This window comes from Herpailurus yagouaroundi, unplaced genomic scaffold (assembly GCF_014898765.1).
Source record: "Herpailurus yagouaroundi ecotype Mexico unplaced genomic scaffold, PumYag 218, whole genome shotgun sequence".
NCBI lineage: Eukaryota > Metazoa > Chordata > Mammalia > Carnivora > Felidae > Herpailurus > Herpailurus yagouaroundi.
Window position 1 is genome coordinate 6,510,520 of NW_024412449.1, and position 11,827 is coordinate 6,522,346.

General features: G+C 44.8%; 1 protein-coding gene across 7 annotated transcripts in view; it reads right to left on the reverse strand.

The window, feature by feature from the left end:
• The window catches only part of LOC121018272 (olfactory receptor 481), a 50,547-nt gene extending 38,800 nt beyond the window's left edge, over nt 1-11,747 (reverse strand). For 4 of the 7 annotated variants that reach the window (XM_040456977.1, XM_040456973.1, XM_040456972.1 and 1 more), the window contains exon 1: nt 7,776-10,940. The gene's annotated coding sequence lies outside the window, so the exon portion shown is untranslated. Of the gene's footprint in view, nt 1-7,775; nt 10,941-11,441 lie in introns of those variants that run through there. The other 3 variants (XM_040456976.1, XM_040456975.1, XM_040456979.1) reach the window with 3 other exon arrangements.
• Between the last annotated feature and the right edge of the window lie 80 nt (nt 11,748-11,827).

The window sequence follows — 11,827 nt, forward strand, 5'->3', positions numbered from 1 at the left end:
GCGCCCCTACAGGTGCCCTGTTTTAAAATTGGCATGCCTAACCTGGGTTACTTAAATCATTCAATAAGCAATTTTGTCCTTCACTTTTTCTTTTGAAATTTTGCAAATCTATAGAACAGGTGTTTTATAAGAACAAAACAATGAACATCTGTTTATCCTTCACTTAAATTCATTAGTTATTGACATCCTGTCACACTGGCTTAATTCTCATTTGATACCTTCTTTGTACAAACCTCCATGCAAGAGCCCAGGGCATGGGGAGGGAGGTACAAAAAGGAACAAGATATCGTACCTTTCTTCAAGTGATTTACATCTTTTTTTTTTTTTTTAACGTTTATTTATTTTTGAGACAGAGAGAGACAGAGCATGAATGGGGGAGGGTCAGAGAGAGGGAGACACAGAATCTGAAACAGGCTCCGGGCTCTGAGCTGTCAGCACAGAGCCCGATGCGGGGCTCGAACTCACAGACCACGAGATCGTGACCTGAGCCGAAGTCGGCGCTCAACCGACTGAGCCACCCAGGCGCCCCAGTGATTTACATCTTAATAATCAAAATTATGTGTACAAACCAGACATGCAAAAAGATACTGTGTTACTTCTATTTACATAAAATGAAAATTACTCAAAACTAATAGATGGTATTAGGTGTCAGGATAGCAGTCACCCTTCCAGGGAGTAGGGTCTAGAGCAGCTGCTGGTGGGATTCTGCTAGTCTGTTTCCTGATCTGAGTTCTGGAGTTACTTTTTGAAAATTCAAAGTACTTTATCACTTGAGTGCTTTTCTGTGTGCGTTGTATGTCAATAAAATTCTCAACAAAAGAAAACAAAGTGTACAGAAAAAACTTAATACAAAATATACTGGACTTCTGGATGAGACAATTAGAAAACTGGCATTTGAAAAAAAAAAAAAGAAAAGAAAACTGGCATTTGATTTGGGCCTACAAGAATAATGTTGCCATTATTCTATACCCTGTGGGGAGCCCTTGGATGGTTTTGATCAGAGGAATCACATGGTCAAAGAGCACTTTCTGGTGGTTGATTTGGAATGTGTGGAAGCTAGGGAAACATTACGTGCAGGGAGAGTAATCCTGGTGAGCACTATGGAGGACTCAAACTCAAAGTTAGGAGATGGATATGAGATATGTTGTGGATTTAGGGTCCAATTATCTGGTTTGGAGACCAGATAATTGGAGCAAAAAAAGGGGGGGGGGGGAAGGGTCAAGGTGAACTTGATATTTTACTCTTGTGTGAAACACCCACTTCCAGTACTGTATTTATTTCTCTCTGTCTAGAATACAATAAGCATTTCTCATCATTCCCAAGTGTCTACTAAAGTGCCTGGCACAAAAGAGATGTTCAGAGAATATGATCTGGGCTTGATGGTGAGGAGGATCTGTGGGTAATAAAGATGAATTTTCTTAGTCCCTTCCCAGGTGGTCTCTGCAGAGCCACTCCTCCCCCCCCCCCCCCCCCCCCCCCATCCTTCCAGGTTCCTTTCCAGCCAGATGGTAGGAGGTAAGGAGGCAGGTCAGCCTGCAGATTGCCACCAGGCATCTGTGCGAAGGACCCATCTTTGGGAAGACCTGGGTAGTCACTGCTGCCCACTGCTTCACCAGGATGTAAGTACACCTAGAGAGTGGAACATGGGAGCTAATGGTTTAAGTTGGTTGATCGTTAATTCTTCAGCCACCACCTCTGATATCCATCAGTCTGACACCACTTCCCCATTCACCACCACTGTGGACATTCCACCTCCGCAGCAGAACCTGAGCTCCTGATTGCTCAGGAAAGCTCTGCCCTTTCACACTGTGCTCCTAGTTTATTTCAGTTAAACATGAGGCTGGCAATTAGAGACGTATTTATTTTATCAGGTTCCTCCCTAGGACTTTTTTAATCAGAAAAAGTATTACATTTTGTGAAGTACTTTTTGGCATCTTTTGCAGTCATGAAGTGATTCCTCCTTTGATTTATCAATATATCAAAGCCTTAATTAATAGATTTCCTAAAATTCCTGCATTCCTGAAACAAATCCCACTTGGGCGTGGCGCATTCATCTCCAATATACTGCTGGGTTCCACTTAGTTCCACTTAGTTGTTTGCGTCAACATCCAGAATTGAAATTGACTGATAGCAGAGGCTCTTAAAATGTGGCCTCGAGATGACTGGCGACCTCCAAGATCCTTTTAGGGGGTCTGTGAGGTCAAAACTGAGACATTATTCTCCCTGTCTACTCTCATTCTCTCACAGCATGCAGTGTTTTCCAGGGGCTACATACCACAGGCTAGCAGGTAGGACAGGGGTCCCTGGGTGGCTCAGTTGGGTAAGCATCTGACTCTTGATTTCAGCTCAGGTCATGATCTCATGGTTCATGGGTTCGAGCCCTGCATCAGGTGCTGCACTGCCAGTGCAGAGCCTGCTTGGGATTCTCTGTCTCCCTCTCTCTCTGTCCCTCCCCTGCTTGCTTGCTCTCTCTCTCTCTCTCTCTCTCTCTCTCAAAATAAATAAATGAAGTTAAAAAAAAAATAACAGGTAGGACATCCTGTCTTCTATTTAGCCAGACATGAAACAGTTTTAAAAATATGTGAAACTGAGGCAACTGGGTGGCTCAGTCAGTTGAGCGTCTGACTTCAGCCCGGGTCATGATCTCCCAGTTCACTAGTTTGAGCCCCCTGTCAGGCTCTGTGCTGACAGCCTGGAGCCTGAAGCCTGCTTCAGATTCCATGTCTCCTTCTCTCTCTCTGCCCCTCTCCAGCCCCTCCCCAGCTTGTGCTCTCTCTCTCAAAAATAAATAAAAAAACATTAAAAAATAAAAATATGTGAAACGTCAGTCTTATTTAAATTTTGTTTTTTGTTTGAATAAAATAAAATAAGAGGTACAGAAAGGAACAAAATATGGTACCTTTCTTCAAGTAATTTATATCCTAATAATGAAAATTATGTGTACAAACTAGGCATGCAAATAGATACTGTATTACTTCCATTTACATAAAAGGAAAATCACTCAAAACTAATATATAGTATTAGATGTCAGGATAGCAGTTACCCTTTAGGGGAGTAGTGTCTGAACAAACATGTAGTTACTTAAATAAACATGTTATTTATGCTAATACTTAATGGTTTTATTGTGGTTATCTTAAATAAATTAGCAAATACATAATTTTTTAAGCTTCTGCTTTAATTTCTAACATTTAACTACTGATAAATATAACTTGTATAAACAAATATCTTTAGGATTCTCAGTGATTTTTTTTAAAGTGTAAAAGTGTCCTGTGACCAACAAGTTTAAGAACTGCTGACCTATAGCTTTCTTTTTGTCTGCCTTTGTCAGACTTTGATATCAGTGTTCTTCATGAAAAGAACTGGAGAAATTTCCTTCTTGCTCTATACTTTGCATATAATGTATAATATAAGAATGATAAATCATGATGTCATGTAATTACATATATTAAACATCTATTTCTTGAAGCCTTAAAGGTAACTTTCTCAATTTCCTTCATTCTTACTGTCTTTTAGGTTTAAAAATTTCTCCTTCAGGCAAATTTTTTTTTTCAACGTTTATTTATTTTTGGGACAGAGAGAGACAGAGCGTGAACGGGGGAGGGGCAGAGAGAGAGGGAGACACAGAATCGGAAACAGGCTCCAGGCTCCGAGCCATCAGCCCAGAGCCTGACGCGGGGTTTCGAACTCACGGACCGCGAGATCGTGACCTGGCTGAAGTCGGATGCTTAACCGACTGCGCCACCCAGGCGCCTCTCCTTCAGGCAATTTTGATAACTTATAATCTCCTACTAATAGCTATAATATTCAGATTTTCCTACTACTTACTTTGAGTTGTACAAACCATTTCCTTATAATTAATACCTCTGTGTTTGCATGATTTTCTACTTTCCTAATTTTGTATATTATATAAATCTTTTAAAAAAGTATTAGACTATCTAGGGGCACCTGGGTGGCTCAGTCAGTTAAATGCCTAACTCTTGATTTCAGCTTAAGTTATGATCTCACAGTTTGTGAGACTGAGTTGTAAGACTGAGCCCCATGTTGGGCTCTGTGCTGACAGATACCCTGTTTGGGATTCTTTTTCTCCCTCTCTCTCTGCCCCTCACCTTCTCTCTCTCTTTCTCTCTCTCTCAAATAATAATTTAAAAAAATTAGACTATCTACTGTTAGGTCATTTTATAGAGATTTTCTTTTTATTTTAGAAGATAGATGCTTTTTTTTTTTTTCTGAACCCTTGTCCTCTGTACCCTACTGAATCATTTTAGCTGACCTAGGTAGACAAGCTGAACAGGGGCAGGGGACCGTGCCTCTGAGATAGTTCCTGCAGATGACTGATGGGCACAGCTATAATCCATGCTGATATTACAATGAAGCTGCAAGACTTGATTCTGCTCTCATTAGAGCTCTTAACTCATCGAGTGATGTCAGAGAGATTGCTTCATGTTTCTGAGCCCTAGAATCTTTTACATACAAGGAAGAGAGAACATTCTCTGGAGCCTTGCCCTGCGACTGGAAGGGTTGGCTGTTGCTTTCGTTGCGATGGCCAAAATGGTGGCCTTTCTATCTCTTTGATTGCAGGGCTCCTTAGAGAACCACCTCCTAACCCCACATATTTTATTTATTTTTTTAGTATTTATTTATTTAGAGAGAGAGAGAGAGAGCATGAGTGAGGGAGGGGCAGAGAGAGAGAGGGAAAGAGAATCCCGAGCAGGTTCTGTGCAGTCAGTGCAGAGCCCAATGTGGGGCTCGAACCTATGAGCTGTTGGATCATGACCTGAGCTGAAATCAAGAGTCATTCGCTTAATGGACTGAGCTACCCAGGTGCTCCATAACCCCACATATTTTAATGAAGCCATATCTGAGATTCTTTTTCCTCTTATTTTCCAAGGAGCAGCATGCAGCTGCCTGAGTGGTAAATGGAAGAATCCATGATCTGGCCAAAGACTCCCCTCAGGTAAGAGCCCTAGGGGAGGATTCAAGAGTCAATGCCAAGTTTGTCAACCGGGTCTAGCTTCACAATGGAGGCCCTCTTCTTTTCCTGGAAGCCTACTGCCGAAGATTTGTCTGTAGGCCAACCTTTCCTTGTTTCCAGCCCCAACAAGACTGTAGAATGAACAATACTTAGGAAATGCTCCCTGAGGCCCATGTCCACCTGGTGGCATGCTGGGCACTTGCAACACAAGGGTGAGTCAGACACCATCCCACAGGGTGACCACTACCTGAACTTGAGGTTGTTTCCTCCTTTAGGGGAGTTGAAGCACCCAAGCTCCATACGCCTCCCTTCTTCACTGGGTCTATTTAAGGCTCCTTTTCTCTTATCAGAAAACTTCCATCAAGCACGTGGTACTCACTCCACCCTGCCTCCTACAGCACCACCTTGGAATAGGATTTGGCACCACTGTAGCTGGCCAATCTGCTTCAGTTCAATGAATATGTTCATCCCAACCGCCTGCCTGAGAGAGACTACTCACAGTCACAGAATGGGGGCCGTCATCCAGGTCTGGGATGAGCCCTCACACCAGGGTCCTTGGAACTTTACCTCTCTGCAGTATTTCACAGACTCCTTCCTCATGCACCTTCTGTCAGTTGCTTCTCACACGGCCAATGTGCTGTGAAAGGTGAGGACACTTACCCCACGCCCAGAAAAATAAAAAGAAACTGAGGCATATAAAATTGAAGTGACAGAGTGACACAAGTGCTAAGTGAGACAGAGCCCACACCTAGTTCAGAAAAGCCTAGTGATTTTTCCCCTGCCCCACACTGTCTGTCTTAGAGAAGCAGTGGCTAATTCGACACCACTCTGGTGCTAAGCCACCCTTCCCTAGCGAATGATCATTTTTTCTTTTAAATGGTCACATGCAAGTCTTCAAGGAGCACCATCTTCTTGCCAGACTTGCAATTAGGCTCTGGGGATGTGAAAGCAAATAGAAGGCAATCCCTGATTTCTTGAATAGGATTTGAGAGCCATGTTCAGCTGCCCCAGTACAAGGGGATAAATGCTGTAACAGATGTGGGCGCTAGTGTAGAGGGAGCAGAGTAGGGAGTGATTTCCTAGGAGTATCAGGGAAGGCTTAGCTAAGGATTAGACATTTATGCTGGGTCTTAAAAGAATCATATGATGTTCAGGTAAACAGAAAAGGGAACACATTGCATTCAGGGGAACTGATATGAATGAAGGATCAGAAAGGCTAAGCAGAGGGATATTTACAGCAAAAGGTGCCGTTCTGTGTGGCCAGTGCTTTGACAGGGGGAACTGGGGAGATTGTTTAAAATTACAGCCTAGGTCTCAGTTGTGAAGGGCTTTCTTTTGGTAGAAAGGAGGTTGGACTCTATCTTGTAGTCAGGTGAAGGGAGTGATTGCCATTTCTGTGTAGAGGAGAACAAAATCAGACCTGACTAAAGAAGAAGTCAACAGGATGGATGGAGAAGGAGAGAGTGGAGGCCAGAAACAGTTGAGGAGATGCACAGATTAAGAGCCCAGATAAAATATGATGGGGACTACAAGAGTGACAGGAGGGAAAAACAGGTTCAAGAAACACTGTGTTCATGGAATCAACAAGACCAGGTGACCACTTATGTTTAAAATGGAGGAAAGAAAAAAAATCACACAAAAATGATTCCCACCAGGGCACCTGGGTGGCTCAGTCGGTTAAGCACCTGGTATCGGCTCAGGTCTTCATCTCAAGGTTCCGTGAGTTCAAGTCCCATATCAGGCTCTGAGCTGACAGGGTGGAGCCTGCGTGGGATTTTCTCTCATCCCCCTCCCTCTGCCCTCCTCCACTCACTCTCTCTCTCAAAATAAACAAATAATCTTAAAACATGACTCCCACCTAACTCTAATGATTGCATAGATAAAAGCTAATTCTTACTTACTCTAGGCCAAATCCTTTCTATGCGTTATCTCCTACAATCCTCTCAGTAAATCTGAGAAATAGGTACTATTATTAACCCTAATTTTGCAGAGGAAAAAACTGGAGCTCAGTGACCAAGTCCTTTGGCCCAAATAAGTAGTGATGTCCCGCTCTCTGATTTCCCTTCTTTCAGGCTGCATGCATACGTATATCATGTTAACTCTATCTTTAGGATAGACTATGATACAATGGCTCAGACCATAGTTTTCCTAACCATAGCCACATGGTACAGCCATCCGCAGAATACTGCACCCTAAACAATGTGATCAGACTCCAGTGTTCCCTACTATCCTCAATCGTGGATTTATAAACAATGCCCTGGGTGGTACTGAGGCCCACCCAGTGTCTGCACTGTAGTAGTAGACCCTGTGTGTCTCTGGAAGTTAGTAAGCCAACAAAGTCCTGGTTGTGTTCAAGGAGGAGAAGGGCATGCTTCCCTTCATTTCTCTCTTTTGGACATTTTCCCTTCCCCCCCTTCCTAGAGGCCAGCCTTTCTCCAATTATAGATCTGAGGCTCCCAGCCCCACCCATCTGCCCTGGAAACTGCATCTCCTGCCCCATTTACTCCCTGTTGCCCCCACAGTCCAAGCTGTGAACTCACAAATTGCTACCGTCTGGACACTCTAGCCCAGCCCCCGCCAGAACAGATGCTGTTGGGGAAGAGTTGAAGCAATTGCTGTAAACACTGGAGGGGGACTTGTCTGGCATTGCTGGGGTAGCTCTGCAGATGTAGCTGCTCAGGCGGGACTCCTCTGGGGGTGGGCGGGCCAGTGGGCATAGCACTCTGCAACCTATTTTTTGCCTCTTCCCAAACACACTGTGTCTGGCAAGTTCTTCTCATTCCCAGTGTCTGGACACTCTTACCTTTCTACCATCTTACTCCGTCAGGCCCACATCAGCCCCAGATCACCAGGTAAATGCAAGGTTTTCCATGCCGCATTTCTTCGGTTCTACAAGTCAAGGCTGAAGATGGTCCAGAAAGCAAGGCGCTGCTATCGTTCTCTGCCCACCTGCAGGGTGCAGAATTCTGATTCTTCAGGGTGGGGAATTCTGATCAGGTGGTATCACGACACTTGAGTTTGAAATCCTTAAACAGGAAAACCAAAGAAACTCCAATTCAAGCAATGTTTTACACTGGTCATGGCACTGGGTGCTTGGAATGGGTGAGGTGCTCCATCAGTGTTCTCTCATAAAGCTCACCCCAGTCAACTAGGTTTGTCTGCTGAGACCCTTTGTTCAGGATGACATTTTTTGCACAATGCACAAAGGACAGGCCAGAGCCAGGGTGAGGAGGAAGGGATGGAGTGGGTGGGCCGCTCATATGGTCTGGCAGAGAAAACAAGCTGAAGACGTGAGTAGCAGCAGGAGGCTGCTGAGGGAGGTGGTTCACGGGAGAAAAGAGTCCCAGGGTTAGAGCAACAAGAGCATCAGCACCAGAGGGGAGGAGCACTTCCTGGCTTTTCTGATCCAAATCACAGGAAATATATTTCTGGAATAAAGCCAAGTATAAACAAACACGCCCTATGAGACAAAACAATGGTTCATTTAGTATATTAGTTTCCCATTGTTGCTACAACGAATTGCCACAACTTTGCTATCTTTGAACAGCACAAATGCATTCTCTTACAGTTCTAGAAGCCAGAAGTATAAAATCAGTTTCACTGGGTTAAAGTCAAGCTATCAGCAGGGCTGGTCGCTTCCAAAGGCTCTCGGGGGGAAATCCTTTCTCTTGCGTTTTTCTGATTCCAGAGCCTGCCTGCATTCCTTGGTCTGTGGACCCTCCTTCCATCTTCAAAACTGGTCACTCCAGCTGCTGCTTCTGGCATCACACTGCCTTCTCTATTTCTTCCTGCTTCTGTCACGTAAGGAATACTGTGATCATGTCAGGCCCACTGGACAATCCAGGACTGTGTCCCCATCTCAAGATCTTGAAGTTGATCATAGTAACAAAGCTGCTTTTGCCACATAAGGCAGTGTTCACAGGTTCTACGATTTAGGATGTGAGTCTATTTGGAGAAGTTCATTGTTCAACCTACCACAATTTAGGCTTAACAGCTAGGACCTCAGAAGTGGCCATCCGTTCAGGAATAAAATGGAACTAAATCATTTTCAAGGTCAAAAAGCAATCAAAAAGCCCACAACAGCCTGGAAATTGTTTAGAGAGCATAGGCTCCTCAAGCTTTGATTTGGCCACAGCATCAGTCCTCCCCAGGGGAATCTCGGCAGTGGAGGTGGCTGGTCCCCCCACTGGAGAAGGTTTTGTGGAGGCAGAGCCTCATATAGGCTAAAACAGTGACAGATGTTCACTCTTTCTTTTTTTTCAGCATTTTGTGAACCCATACTCGTTGTCAGGCCTTAGGACCACACTGGATTTAGAGAGTGAGACGTGTGCTCATGGTGTGTTTCGGGAGAGCAGTAAAAGAGGAGCCAAACCCGGCAGAACGTGAACATGCAAAGGGTGCATCTAGAGTGCGCAGGGGTGCTGAGGAGAGAGGGGAGGCATTGCCTTCTAAGAGTTACTGGAAGCCCAGACAAACGCCTGCCTTTATTCTGCTCCAAGATTAACAAAGGGGGCTGCCTCTCTGGTAACATGGAGGGAAAATGAGAAGGGAGAACGGAGGGTAGAGGCAACTACTAAGAGAGCCACAGGAAAAATGATTCCAAAGCCCCCCCCCCCCAAAAATAGTTGATTGAATCAGATGGAGAAAATTAAGTTCATTCATTCATTCATTCATTCATCCAATACATATTTACTGAGCATCCACCAGTTGCCAGGCACTGTTCTGAGGTCTGGGAAACAGCAGGAATTAAAACAGAACAAGTCCTGTCCTCATGGAGCTTACATGGTAGTAGAGGGAGAGAAAGAGTAAGCAAGTAGGTAAGATATGTAGAATGTCATCTGAGGACATGTCTTACGGAGACAAAGTAAGCGAAAAAGGGGCACTGGCGGGAAGGACTGTTCTCTTAAGCATTATGGGGCTCACTACCCTGTGCCAGGCAGGGTGTTAAATGTTACAGGGCAGAGAGGAATTCATTCATTCATTTGCTATGTATATTCATCCATGTGACAGTCACTGTGCTCAGCCCTGGAGAAACAAGGTCTCTGCCATAATGGAACTTCTAGAGAGTCAGCCATTTACAACTAAATAGTCAGGATGTATATTACGAGCTGAAGTAAAAGCCATGAATAGCATGTAATGTGTACATCTACTTAAATTGGGGGGTTGGATCAGGCATCTCTAAAGAACTGATATTTGAACTGAGACCCAATGAAAGTATAAGTGAAAGATATAAACAGTTGTAATAAACTATTGTAATTAGAGCGGTATGGTATTGGCAGAGGGGCTGGGCAATGAGATCAAAGGGAAAGCTGATATATGACAGGGGTGGCGTTGCGGGTTAGTGACCAGGTATGAGCAATTCAACAATATTACTGAGACAACACATAACCCATATGGAAAAAATTAAATTGGATCCCTGCTTCACATCATATACAGAAATCATTTCCAGGTGGTTGAGAGACTCAAATGTGAAAGGAAACACTTTAAGTGTGTCAGAGAAAATAGAGACTATCTTTAGGATCTTGGGTAGGAATAGACAGGTCATACAAAGCACTAGCCATAAAGGCAAAAGATTGATACATTGGGCTACACTGCAATTACAAATTTCTATTCATCAAAAGACGGAGGGAGAAGAAAGAGAGGAGGGAGGCAGGAGAAAAAGAAAAGAAATAAAGAAAAGAAGACAAAAGAAAGGAAACAAAAGAGAAGAAAGTTGTACCACAGGAGAAAATATTTGTAACTGATATAACTGGCAAAGACGTGGTCTCTAAAATATATATAAAAGACTCCTAAAAATGAGTAAGAAAAGAACAACTCAAGAGAAAAATGGGCCAAGGTCATGAGTAGGCATTTTTATTTTCCAGAAAAAGAACTGCCATGGGGGAAAAAATATGAAGAATGTTCAACCTCCTCAGCTATGATATTTGGTTCACAAGTTATCATTTTCATTTAGTAGGTTGTCAATAATAAGATATCCTGCGATAATATCTCAGTACCTGCAGATGTTAGAAGCGTCCACCATGTACGTGCCTGTGCCGGTGCGTGTTTGGGGGCTGGGGTTGGGGTGGGGTGGGAATCTACTTTCTCAGTTTTTCTGTCTCCCTTCAGGTCCAGGAGGCAGGGATTTGCCTTTGCTACGGGCAATGGGAGAACTGATTGGGGGAGAAGGGTTACCAATGTTCTGAAATGTGCCGTGGAGAACCCCCCCTAATCTATGCCTGCCATTCTGCCTCCTATTGGTCTGGTGTTGGGTACCTGTTATCTGTCTCTTTCCCAATGGAGAATGAATGAATGAATGAATGAACGTTGCAACGAATGTCTTAACTCCATTATATCTCCGCCTCGGGGAAACACCCAGCACTAGACCAGGCTCAGAGTAGGAGCTCTTTACTTGCGTCAAACGGATATATTCCTGTGCTCTTTGAATTGGCCTGAATTCCCCTTTCCTTTATCAGCATCCCCTTCTTACCACTCAGACGCCCCTCCTTTCCTCCAGCCTTGGCAAAGTTTCCACAAGGTGCAGAGAGGAGGTTCTCCGTCCGCGCTGCTCAGAGGGTGCAGGAAGAAGGGCAGGATGGAGAGGGGGCCACGAATAAACAAGGGATGGCCCCTGGGAACGGGGACCCCGCAGCAGTGGCAGCCCCTAGTCGCGTGCGGCCCCTAGGGGCAGGGCGGGGCAGAGAGAGAGTCACGCGACAGGGAACTCCTAGGGCGCCAAGGGGGTAGGGGGTGGGTGAGCGGTGGGGGGTGCAGGGGAGGGGGGTCCTGGGGGAGGGCGCGCGGGCGGGGTAGCGGGGAGGGGTGCGGGGGTACGCGAGAGGCTCCCCGGGGGTTCGCGCGGGGGACTGGGAGCGG